The sequence below is a fragment of the Lagenorhynchus albirostris genome, chromosome 13 (genome assembly GCF_949774975.1).
Source record: "Lagenorhynchus albirostris chromosome 13, mLagAlb1.1, whole genome shotgun sequence".
Taxonomy (NCBI): domain Eukaryota; kingdom Metazoa; phylum Chordata; class Mammalia; order Artiodactyla; family Delphinidae; genus Lagenorhynchus; species Lagenorhynchus albirostris.
Genome location: NC_083107.1, coordinates 5,480,313 through 5,491,804, shown reverse-complemented (window position 1 = coordinate 5,491,804; position 11,492 = coordinate 5,480,313).

Here is an 11,492-nt window from a genome sequence, read left to right as displayed (position 1 = left end):
AATGTACTTCAACTACATTTCAATTAAAAAAAAATACCGTTTCATCATTGAATTTTTTTTTTTTTTTTTTTTTTTTTTTGCTGTACACGGGCCTCTCACTGTTGTGGCCTCTCCCGTTGCGGAGCACACGCTCCGGACGCGCAGGCTCAGCGGCCATGACTCACGGGCCTAGCCACGGATGTGGGATTTTCCCGGACCGGGGCACGAGCCCGTGTCCCCTGCATCGGCAGGCGGACTCTCAACCACTGCGCCACCAGGGAAGCCCCTCATCATTGAATTTAATTGTCTGGAACCTTCATAGAAATCAACCGGCCGTAAAAGTGACAGTCTATTTCTGGACACTTAATTCTGTGCCACTGATCTATATGCCTATCCTTGTGTTAACACCACACTGTTTTGATTAGTGTGGTCTTATAGTAAGTTTTAAATTAAGTAATATAAGTCCTTAATTTCTTCTTCTTTTAAAATACTGTTTCGGCTACTCTGAGTCTTTTGCATTTTCACATAGTTTTCTTATTGAATCAGGTTGTTAATTTTTACAAAAAAGCTTACTGGGAGTTTGATAGGGATTGTGTTAGATTTATACATCGATTTGGGGAGAGTTTCCATCTTAAAAATATTAGGACTTCAAATCTGTGAGCCTGGAATATCTCTCCATTTATTTAGATCTTTAATTTTTCTCCACAGTGTTTTGTAGTTTTGCAGTGTACAAGTCTTGTACTTCTTCTGTTAATTTGTTCCCAAGTATTTGACTCTCTGTGATGCTATTGTAAATGGAATTGTTTTCTTAATTTCCTTTTTGGATTTTTCATTGTTAGCATATGAAAATACAATTGATAATTTAATGTGGTTCTTGTGCCAGGCAATCTTGCTAAACTTGTTCTATTTTTGTTCTTATTAATTTTATGTGACTTCTCTGGCATTTTCTACATACGGAGTCTTGTGTTCTGAGAATATGATTTTATTTATCCCTTTCCAAACTGGATGAGTTTAATTTTTGTTGTTGTTCTTTTGTTTTCTATTTTACTGGCTAAAGCTTTCAGTACAATGTTGAAAAGAACAGATGAGAGTGGACATTGCTGCCTTGTTTTTGATTTTAGGGTAAAAGTATTCACTTTTTCACTGGTAAGTATGATGTTAGCTATGGTTTTTTCCCAGAAGCCCTTTATCAGGTTGTGGAAGATCCCTCCTGTTCCTAATACTTTGAAAGTTTTTATCATAAAGGGGTGTTGGATTTTGTCAAATGCTTTTCTGCATCTGTTGAGATGATCATGTGGATTTTGTCCTTTATTCTATTAATATACTGTATTGTAGTCATTGTTTTTCAGATGTTAAACCAACCTTGTATTCCTGGGGTAAATCCCACTTGGTTATGGTGTATCATCCTTTTTATATGTTACTGGATTCAGTTTGCTAATATCTTGTTAAAGATAGCTGCATCTGTGCGTATTAGGGAATGTTGGTCTATAGTTTTCTTTGCTTGGGCTGTCTTTGTCTGGATTTAATATCAGGGTAATACTGGGCTCCCAGAATGAGTGGTTAAGTGTACCTTGATTTTCTGAAAGAGCTTATGAAAGATTGGTGTTATATCTTCTTTAATTATTTGATATTATATCTTCTTTAATTATTTGAAGCCATCAAGTTCTGAGCTTTCTTTGTGGGATGTTGTACACTAATTCAATTTCTCTACTTCTTAGAGTCCTATTCAGATTGTTTCTTTCTTCATGAGTAAGTAATTGTAATTTTTTTTTTTTTGCGGTACGCGGGCCTCTCACTGTTGTGGCCTCTCCTGTTGCGGAGCAGAGGCTCCGGACGTGCAGGCTCAGCGGCCATGGCTCACGGGCCCAGCCGCTCTATGGCATGTGGGATCCTCCCAGAGCGGGACACGAACCCGTGTCCCCTGCATCGGCAGGCGGACTCTCAACCACTGCGCCACCAGGGAAGCCCTCTACTTTCTTAAAGTGGAACTTCAGGTTATTGATTTTTGAGCTTTTTCTGCTATAAGCATTTAGTGCTGTAAATATCCATTTAAGCGCTGCTTTATTTGCATCCACATATTTTTTTTTCATGTTCTAGATTTACTTTCTTTAATTTGTGTTCATAATAAATGACAAAGGGAAAAAGGATTTAGGATAATATGCTGGAAAGTACGCTTCCCACATAGTTACCTCAGGCTACTTTACTATTTATTCCAGTAATATTGCGATAGCCCTAAACATTTCTGGATTTGTTCCTTTGCAATTTACAAGCCGTAAATTGAAAATCTTAGTAAATTATGATAATCCCACCTCCACTTCCCCCATTCCCACCCCCACTTATCAATATGTATTGACTGCACATATTTTTATATGTTGTGTTTTCATTTACATTCAGCTCACCGTATTTTCTAATTTCTCTTGTGATTACTTCTTTGACCCATGGATTATTTAGAAGTATGTTGTTTAATTTCCAAATATTATGGGATTTCCATATTTCTTGCTTTCCTTTTTTTTGAATTTTATTAATTTTTTTATACAGCAGCTTCTTATTAGTTATCCATTTTATACATATTGGTGTATATATGTCAATCCCAATCTCCCAGTTCATTACACAACCTCCTCCTCCCACTTTCCCCCCTCGGTGTCCATACGTTTGTTCTCTACATCTGTGTCTCTATTTCTGCCCTGCAAACCAGTTGATACAGATGAACTGGTTCTTTCTTTTCTTGATTTCTAATTTAATTTCACTGTAGTCAGAGAACAGACTTTATATAATTAATCTGCTTAAATACATTGGGACTTGGTTTATGGCCTAACATATGTTCTTTCCTAGGGACTGTTCCATGTGCACTGGAAAAGAATGTGTATTCTGTAGTTGGCGTGTCCTGTATAAGTCAGAGCAAATTGGTTGATAGTGTTGTTCAACTCTTCTATATCCTGGTTGATTTTTTTTTTTTTTTTTTTTTTGCTTTCCGCGGGCCTCTCACTGTTGTGGCCTCTCCCGTTGCGGAGCACAGGCTCCGGACGCGCAGGCTCAGCGGCCATGGCTCACGGGCCCAGCCGCTCTGCGGCATGTGGGATCTTCCCGGACCGGGGCACGAACCCGTGTCCCCTGCATCGGCAGGCGGACCCTCAACCACTGTACCACCAGGGAAGCCCTCCTTGTTGATTTTATATCTAGTTTTGTCATTGATTATTGAGGGGAGTATTGAAAATATACAGCTATTATTGTGAAATTGTTTACTTCAACTTCAATTCTGTCAATTTTGGCCTCATATATTACATTTGTAATTATTCTATTTCCCGACGCATTGACCTTTTTATTGTTATAAAATATTTCTTTATAACCCTAGTAATATGTCTTATATTCTAGTCTATCATGTCTGATATGAATATACCTACTTGAACTCTCTTCTGGATACAGTATGACAGTCTCTGCCTTTTGATTGTTTAGACCTGACAGAGGTTTGGTCCAAGCACCTGGAGCCAGTTAGGCTTCTGTCCTCTACTGCTGGTTCTGTGAGTGGTTGGGGTGGGGGTGGGCACATGCGAAGCCTGGGTCACTTTCAAGTCTTCCCCAAGCTTCTCCTTTCCACCTGGCCTTTTTGCATTCCTTCTGTGTCTCGTGTATAACCCCAGGATTGGCCGGGAGTGTGTGGCTTAGCTGTGCATGCATGCAGACCCAGCCATGAATAGGCTGGCCCCCACCACGAATGCAACCCCAGTCTGATGGAATAAGCAGCTCGTCCGCTGCCAGGATGGTCGTTTCCAGACTGTGCAGTTGGATGTGGGTGTGACCCACTGCTCCAAATCAGGCAAGGCCTTTTGATTGAGCTGTGAAGCTGCTGGTCCTTCCTGCCCTGGTGGGACATTCTCCTCCTCTGACCTGGGGAGGGGGCTGGAGCATTCCCAGGCAAGGATGCCAGACTTCCACTGTACTTCACAGTTTTTCGTGCATAAATGTTTCTTAGATTTTTTCTGTATGCCTTTGGTCAAATTCCAGGGCACTGAAATCGTTGTTTTTGTCAAATTTACCCAGCTTTATAGTTGCTTTTTGAGGAGACTTGTTGATCTTCTTACTTGGCCATGGCCAGAAATCCCATGCACAAAGCCAGTGGCACGGAAACCTATTTCCTTTAGGGCAACTGGAAGTTTCAGTTTGAACACTGCCTCTTAGATCCCGAGGCCTGCTCCCGCCTCACTTATTACAGAGCAGAACTGCCCCATACTGGTTTATCTGGCTTCCTAATCTAAGGGAGTTTAGTTAATGGAATGGTAAAAAGCCTTCCCCAGGGGACGTTTTCCCCAATGTAGCCATCCTCAGCAGAGACTTGTAGATGGAGCTCAATGTATGAGTAGACAGATGTTTATGTATTTTAATACTCATGACTTCAAATTTTACAGCAGCCCCCAGTGGGAGACAGAAGGTAAGATTTTTCATGACCACTTTACTGGCGTGGCTGTGTCTTTAAAAGATGATTAACAATAACACTTGTTCAGTGCTTCAGTCCCTGGCCTTGTACTGTTTCACCTACATTAACTATTACAAGCCACATTTTAGAGCTGGGAAAGTAGCTCGCCAGGAGTCCCCAGCTAATCACTGGGCTCTGAAAGCTGCTGGTTGAGCACCAGAGCCTTAGTCATTTACTGGCCTCTGTGGCTTTGTGACAACTCTTGAAAGTTACAGACCTGGAAGGGACAAATCAAGGGAACAATGGTGAGTTGTAACCTACCCCAACATTAAAGATGGAAAAGAGGAGACAGTTTCCAAGTCCCAGGTCGAACATGGAAAGTATGACTATCCTGGTATAACTAATTCTTCCCTAGATGTGCTCGGCTGGAGTCATTCACGACAGATGTTAAGCACGTCCAGTCTTCAAATGGTCCATGTGAATGTGACGACGGGTCTGGGGAGGGCATCATTTCCAAGAACAGCATCTTCCACCTGTGGTTGGGCCAGGCATCCCTTCCTGGGAAAGCCCTTCTCTTCTCCATGAGTCAAGCTAATAAGGAAATTGAGGGCCATCCAGTTTCTTCATTTTAAAGATGAGGAAACTGAGGTTTAGAGAAGCGATCCTTCTGTAAAGACCCTGAGGGCCTAGTTCAAACACACCCTCTGCCTGGAAACCTTCCTTGTAAGGAACACTAGTCCTTACTGCTGTCCTGTCTCTGAATTCCTTTAGTGTGGTCGTTATGCTTCACCCATGGCTGAGAGGTTTGATTCTCATGGGGAAGTGAAAGCCAAAGCACAGGCTGGAGCCCAAACTGGGCAGTTATCTTTGCCCAAAGAACAACTGTTCTACCCCCTGCCCACTGGGTTGAAGACAGTAGGGCGGCCTGTCCTGTTTCTGGGGAAGCATTTCAAACATGAGGCCTGCTAACTTTGGACATTGTCTTCTGCTTCCAAGTCATGAGAATTCTTTCTTTCTCCCTCTCTCTTTCCTTCCCTCTCTCTTTCTCCATCTCTTAGAAAACAGAGACAAATAGGACTGTGGTATAAAATAAAAGTTTTCCCAAGTGGGGCCTCATCCCCCTATGGCATTGGACAGATGGAACTCTTCCCTTCCCAGCCCTCTTCTCCAGATTGAGCATGGGCAGATAACTACATCATGGGAAGCCCTACCCTAATGTCAGGGATCCTGGGAACTAGAGACCACAGGAATCTGTTAAGTAAAATTCCACCAAGAGCAGGGATTTGGACTGAGCTGTCCAGCTATCTGTGGTGAGTTGGTGTTGCTAATGCTGCTTCAGTTCATCCTTTACTTTTCCTTTCCTTGTATATGTCATAACCTAATGTGATGATGAATAGGGGCGGAGATTTTTATTTTTTAACATAAAGAACCTCATTTTCTATGCTCTACCCGCCTTGTCCAGCTAGAAAAAGTCCTGCAGTGATTACATATAATACCATAGACGTGGTAAGGATGAGTCTATGCGTATGTATGGCTCATTCACGACTTGTACCATTTTTGGAACCAAGGGGACCGTGAGGTTGGTTCCACAAATGCAAGCCGCAAGGATAGTTTGCAGCTGACATTTTGCATTGTCATGGACTCCCTGACACACAGACTATAAACGAACTCTGATCTATCTCTCTTTGGTGCAATACTCCTCGGTCGACCTTTATGCCTTACAACACTCATGGGTGGAGTGTGGGGAGCTCTTTCCCATTATGCATCATTTAGGAAGACATCAAAACTTCATGGACGAAACCATTTCTCCCTACTTTCTGCCTTTGCTCTCCCTCATTCCCTCTCTCATATGGTAACACAACATTTTCTTCTAAGAATTACTTTTCAAACTTAGCACTACTTATTGGACTTCTAGAGTAGGCAGACCACTGCCTGGGTTCTTCTCTGTCTTGAACAACTCAAGGATGGACAGTAACCACAGCCTAGACTGAGGCTGAAGGAAGAATAAACATGGCCAAGCCCTTTACATACACTAGTCACGGCTTTAGCTTGACGTTAAGATAGATTGTTGTTTATTCTTTAATGAATCACATAGGCAGACATCAGGAGGAGCCAGATGTGACCCAGCCCTTTCCATTCTCCTAGAGCTCCTGTAAGTATCGGTAATATGGCTTCTGATGCTCTTAGGGAGAAAAAAAAAAAAACACCGACATGAATGTATAAAAGACAAGCTGGTCCATCCATGGCTGTTCCCAGTTTTCTCCAAGGTAATTATTCTCAGAAGTCATGATCAAACAGTCCAAGGTGTTTTGGTCATCTTCAGCCTAGGCATCCACTCTTTTGAGAAGGCTCGTTGCAGCGTGAGAAAGACTTTAGATGTGGTTAAAGTGGAATAGGTACTGGGAGGAGGTTCATGCCATCACTCTGAGACAGAGCAACGGTGACAGATGGGGGGTGGCCCAGGCAAGTACATCACTGCTGCTGCTGCTGCTGGTACCAGCAGAGGCGGGGCTGGTGGCATCGTCGTTGATGTCAGGGATTGTCTGACACAAGCTAATGGGTATTCTTTGGCAAACAGGGAGAGTGCTGTTGGAGAGAAACCAGGATTGGGAAACTCTTAAACCTCCAGGCAGCAACAGGAAAGCCAGTGGGCAGAGTCTGCCGTTGTTCAGGGGCATCTGTTAGACCTGGGGCATGAGTTGAGGGTGCATTTCAGGGAGTTATGACAAATGTGCACATGGTCACAGCCAGGTGAGCCATGAGGGAGCATTGTGATCATCTCCCTTAGCTTTTGCTAAAGGCAGCATCCGTCTGATGCAGCCCTCGCCCTGAGGAGTAGAGGCAACTGGAGTTGAGGAAGATTGATGGATAAGCCCAGGCAAATCTCGGTCCTGCATCGCAGAGCTCTGATCCCCTGTATCTTCACGTAACTGTCGTGACTTGCATGGCTGAGAGCCGGCACAGAAGGAAGGTGGGCTGGTCATAGGGGCCAAACTGTCAACAGACAGAAGCTGGTTGGGCAAAACACAGTTGCCTGAAATGAAGTCTGAGTTGAGTGGGTCAGTAATGGGAATCATGGCAGAAGAAGAGACTTAAAGCCAAATGTTGTGACATAAAAGGTTTTAGGACTGGAGGCTCATTGGATGAAGAAGGACCAGTTACAGATAGAGAGACTAGCAAGGGAAGGGGGCACTTGTCCTGGTGTCATCAGGACATTGTGGGTTAATGGGTTACAGAACATCTGTCTTTTTGGGATGCAGAATACAGTTGAGTCTTTCTGTTGTTTTTTTTTTTAATCTTTTATCTAACCCCAAAGTCTCCACCTTTTAATTGGACTATTTAGACCATGTATATATAATGTGATTATGAACATTGTTGGGTTTAAATCTGCTATCTTGCCATATGTTTTCTATTTATTCCATCTGTTCTTTGTTCTTTTCTCATTTTCTGCCTTCTTTTGGCTTAGTTGAACATTTTAAAATACTTGCATTTTATCTCCTTTGTTGGTTTATTAACTATAACTCTTTATTGCATTTTTATGGTGGTTGCTTTATCATTTAGCCTATTATGGTCTACCTTCCGGTGATACCATACTACTTCATGTTTAGTACAAGAAACTTTCAACAGTGTGCTTCTATTTCTTCCCTTCTAGCTTTTGTGCTATTGGTGTCATACATTTTCTTTCTACATATGTCAAAAAGTCCACAGCGTATTATCATTGTCACTGCTTTAATCAGCCAATCATCCTTTAAAGAGATTAAAATAATAAAAAATTGTTACATTTATCTGCATAGTTACCATTTCAAGTGCTCCTCTTTCCTTTGCATAGATCCCAGGTTTCCCTCTGGTATCACTTTCCTTCTGCCTAAAGGAAGCACTTTACCATTTCCTGCAATGCAACTTTACTGGTGATGAATTTTTTCACCTTCTGTCTGTCTAGAAAAGTTTTTATTTCACTTTTGTTTTGTACATATATTCTTTGGATATAGAATTCTAAGATGGCAATTTTACCTTCATAAATTTGCTCCACCATCTCCTAGCTTCCCTTGTTTCGAACAGGACATCTGTTATTCTTATCTTTGTTCTTCTGTACATAATATGTCCTTTTTCTTCCCTGGTGGTTTTTAAAATTGTTTATTTATTCATGTTTTAAAGCTATTTTATCATGATATGCCTTGGTGTGATTTTCTTCATATTTCTTGTGCTCAGGATTCATGGGACATCTTAGATTTGTGTGTTTATAGTTTTTATCAAATTTGGAAATTTCTTTTTGGCCATGCCACATGGCTTGTGGGATCCTAGATCCCTGAGCAGGGATCAAACCTGGGCCCCCTGCAATGGAAACACAGAGTCCTAACCACTGGACCACCAGGGAAGTCCCAAATTTGGAAATTTTTTGGCCGTTATTTCTTCAAATATTTTTTCTGTCCCCTGCTCCCTTTGGGGCCCCATATACATGTATATTCGGTCACTTCAGGTTGTCCCAGAGTTCACTGATGCTCTTTTTATTTTTTTTCCCCAGTCTTTCTTCTGTGTTTCACTTTGGATGATTTCTATGGCTATGTATTCAAGTTCACTAATCTTTTCTTCTATAATCTCTAATCATCTGTTAACACTATCCAGTATATTTTTCATCTCAGACATTGAAGTTTTCACTTCTAGAAGTTTGATTTGGGTCTTTTTATATCTTCCATGTCTCTATTTATCATGTTCAATCTTTCCTCTAGGCTCTCAGGCATATGTAATATAGCTATAGTAAGTGTTTTCCTGTCCTTGACTACTGCGTCTATCATCGTGTTATTTCTGGGTAGGTTTCTATTCATGGCTTTTTCCTTCCTTCATTATGGATCATATTATCTTGTTTGTATTGTATACCTGGTGAACTTTAACTGAATGTCAGACTGTGTATTCTATCTTTTGAGTGCTGGATATTTTCATATTCCTATAAATATACTTGAACTTTATTTTGGGATGCAGTTAAGTTACTTGGAAACAGTTTGATACTTTCAGATCTTACTTTTAAGCTTTGCTAGGTGAGACTTGTAGTGTTTAGTCCAGTGATAATTTTGTTCCACTACTGAGGCAAAACTCTCCTGAGTTCTCTACCTGATGCTCCATGAATTGTGAGGTTTTCCACTTTGGCTGGTTGGCAATAGGAACTTCTCTGGCCCTGTGTGAGCTTAGGGGATTGTTCCCTCTAATCCTTTTGGGTGACCCTTTCCCTGACTTCAGGAAGTTTCCTCACATGTGTGTGAAGGAAAACTTGAGGGGACCCCTTGAAGATCTAGAGAGCTCTCTTTGCATGCAGCTCCCAGATCTTTAGTTCTCTGCCCTGAGAACTCAGTCACCTTGGCTTCCTTGGACTACCTGTTCCATCTAGTCAACATAGAGAGATTGTGAAGTTCTACTGAGGCTCTCCTCCTTGTGCTACAGAAATTGGGGCAAATTTTGCTTGCTTTTCCCTCTCAGGGATCATGGTCCTTCAGTGCCTGATGCCCAATGTCTTGAAAACCTATATTTTCTTCTGTGTTTTAGTTGTTTCAAGTAAGAGGTTAAATCCAGTCCTTGTTACTCCACCTGGACAAGAAGCAGAAGTTCATTTTGTTTCTGAATGTTTTCCATCCAACAACAAAGGCTTGTTTTTTTATTTTATTTTTTATTTTATTTTATTTATTTATTTATTTGCGGTACGCGGGCCTCTCACTGTTGTGGCCTCTCCCGTTGCGGAGCACAGGCTCCGGACGCGCAGGCTCAGCGGCCATGGCTCACGGGCCCAGCCGCTCCGCAGCATGTGGGATCTTCCTGGACCGGGGCACGAACCCGTGTCCCCTGCATCGGCAGGTGGATTCTCAACCGCTGCGCCACCAGGGAAGCCCCAAAAGCTTGTTTTTTTAGATGAGAAATTGATGAAACTTCTGAACCTCAATGCCGCATGCTGAGCAGGGTCAGAGAACACATTACCTGATATCGCCAAGCCTGGAAACCTGTTCTCTGGTTTACATCTAACCTCAGTGATGGACCTGTTTCTCCAAGCCCAGACTAACTTGTTTGGCTGTTGTCTATGTCTTTCTTTAACCTCTGATAATCAAAAGTCTTTACCTTCTTCCTTGTCCTCCTAGACAGCAGAAAACCCCTTGATAAAACCAGTTCCTAATTTCCAACCCAACAATATATATTCTATCAATGCCCACTAACTTGACATTCATTCATTCATTCAACAAGTATTTGCTGAGTGCCTATGATGTACCAGGCACTCTGCTAGGTACCAGGAATAAAACTGTAAGCAAAAGTTGACACTGCCCCTGCTTGCATGGACTTACTCCAGATATTTTCTGACCACAATAATCAATAAACATTGAAATTTACATTTTTGGCCTCATCTAATTCTAGATATAATGACAATGATTACAGTACATAAGCACTTCACTTCCTTTTCCCTCTGTTGGAGTGAGACCATGAACATTTAAGTTAACTTTAGAGGTTGCTCAAAGCCATGTCATTTCCTGTGTGTATCAGCTTAACTGCCAAGGCCACCACAGGGTCAGTTATCCAATTTTGCTCCTAGGTCCTGAAGAAGAAACTGGATTTCCTTTTTCTCATCTGGCTCTGTGTTTTAAAAACAATTCCCACTAAGCTTCCTTTTTACCACTCAGGATCTATTTAGGCCTAGACTCAGCAAAGCTATAACATGAAAGGCCATCACTTAGTTAATTGAACCCATAAATAACTCATCTGACACCAGCCCTTTCTTGGTCTTGTCCCTCCATTAAGCTCGTGATCCCCAGGACAGGGAGTTTAATGCCTAGTTTTCTTTTTTTTTGCTCCTTTAGCCTGGACCCTCACTGCCACCTCCCACCTCCCCCACCCCCAGGACACATCCATCTACTAGAAAGGAATGCTCATACCACTCCTCCCAGTGCCCATGAGGTGATGGCCCCTTGAGGGTCCCTCTTGGCCTATTGCCCTATCCCTTACTCATGCCTCCACAGGTTATGTGATTCATGGGTGACAGCCATTGGTCCACGCTCTAATCTATTACAAGGCTCTAAGCACTGAGGTACCAACCTCTCTTCTTCCCTCTCTGCCCCAGACCAGTGTGGGG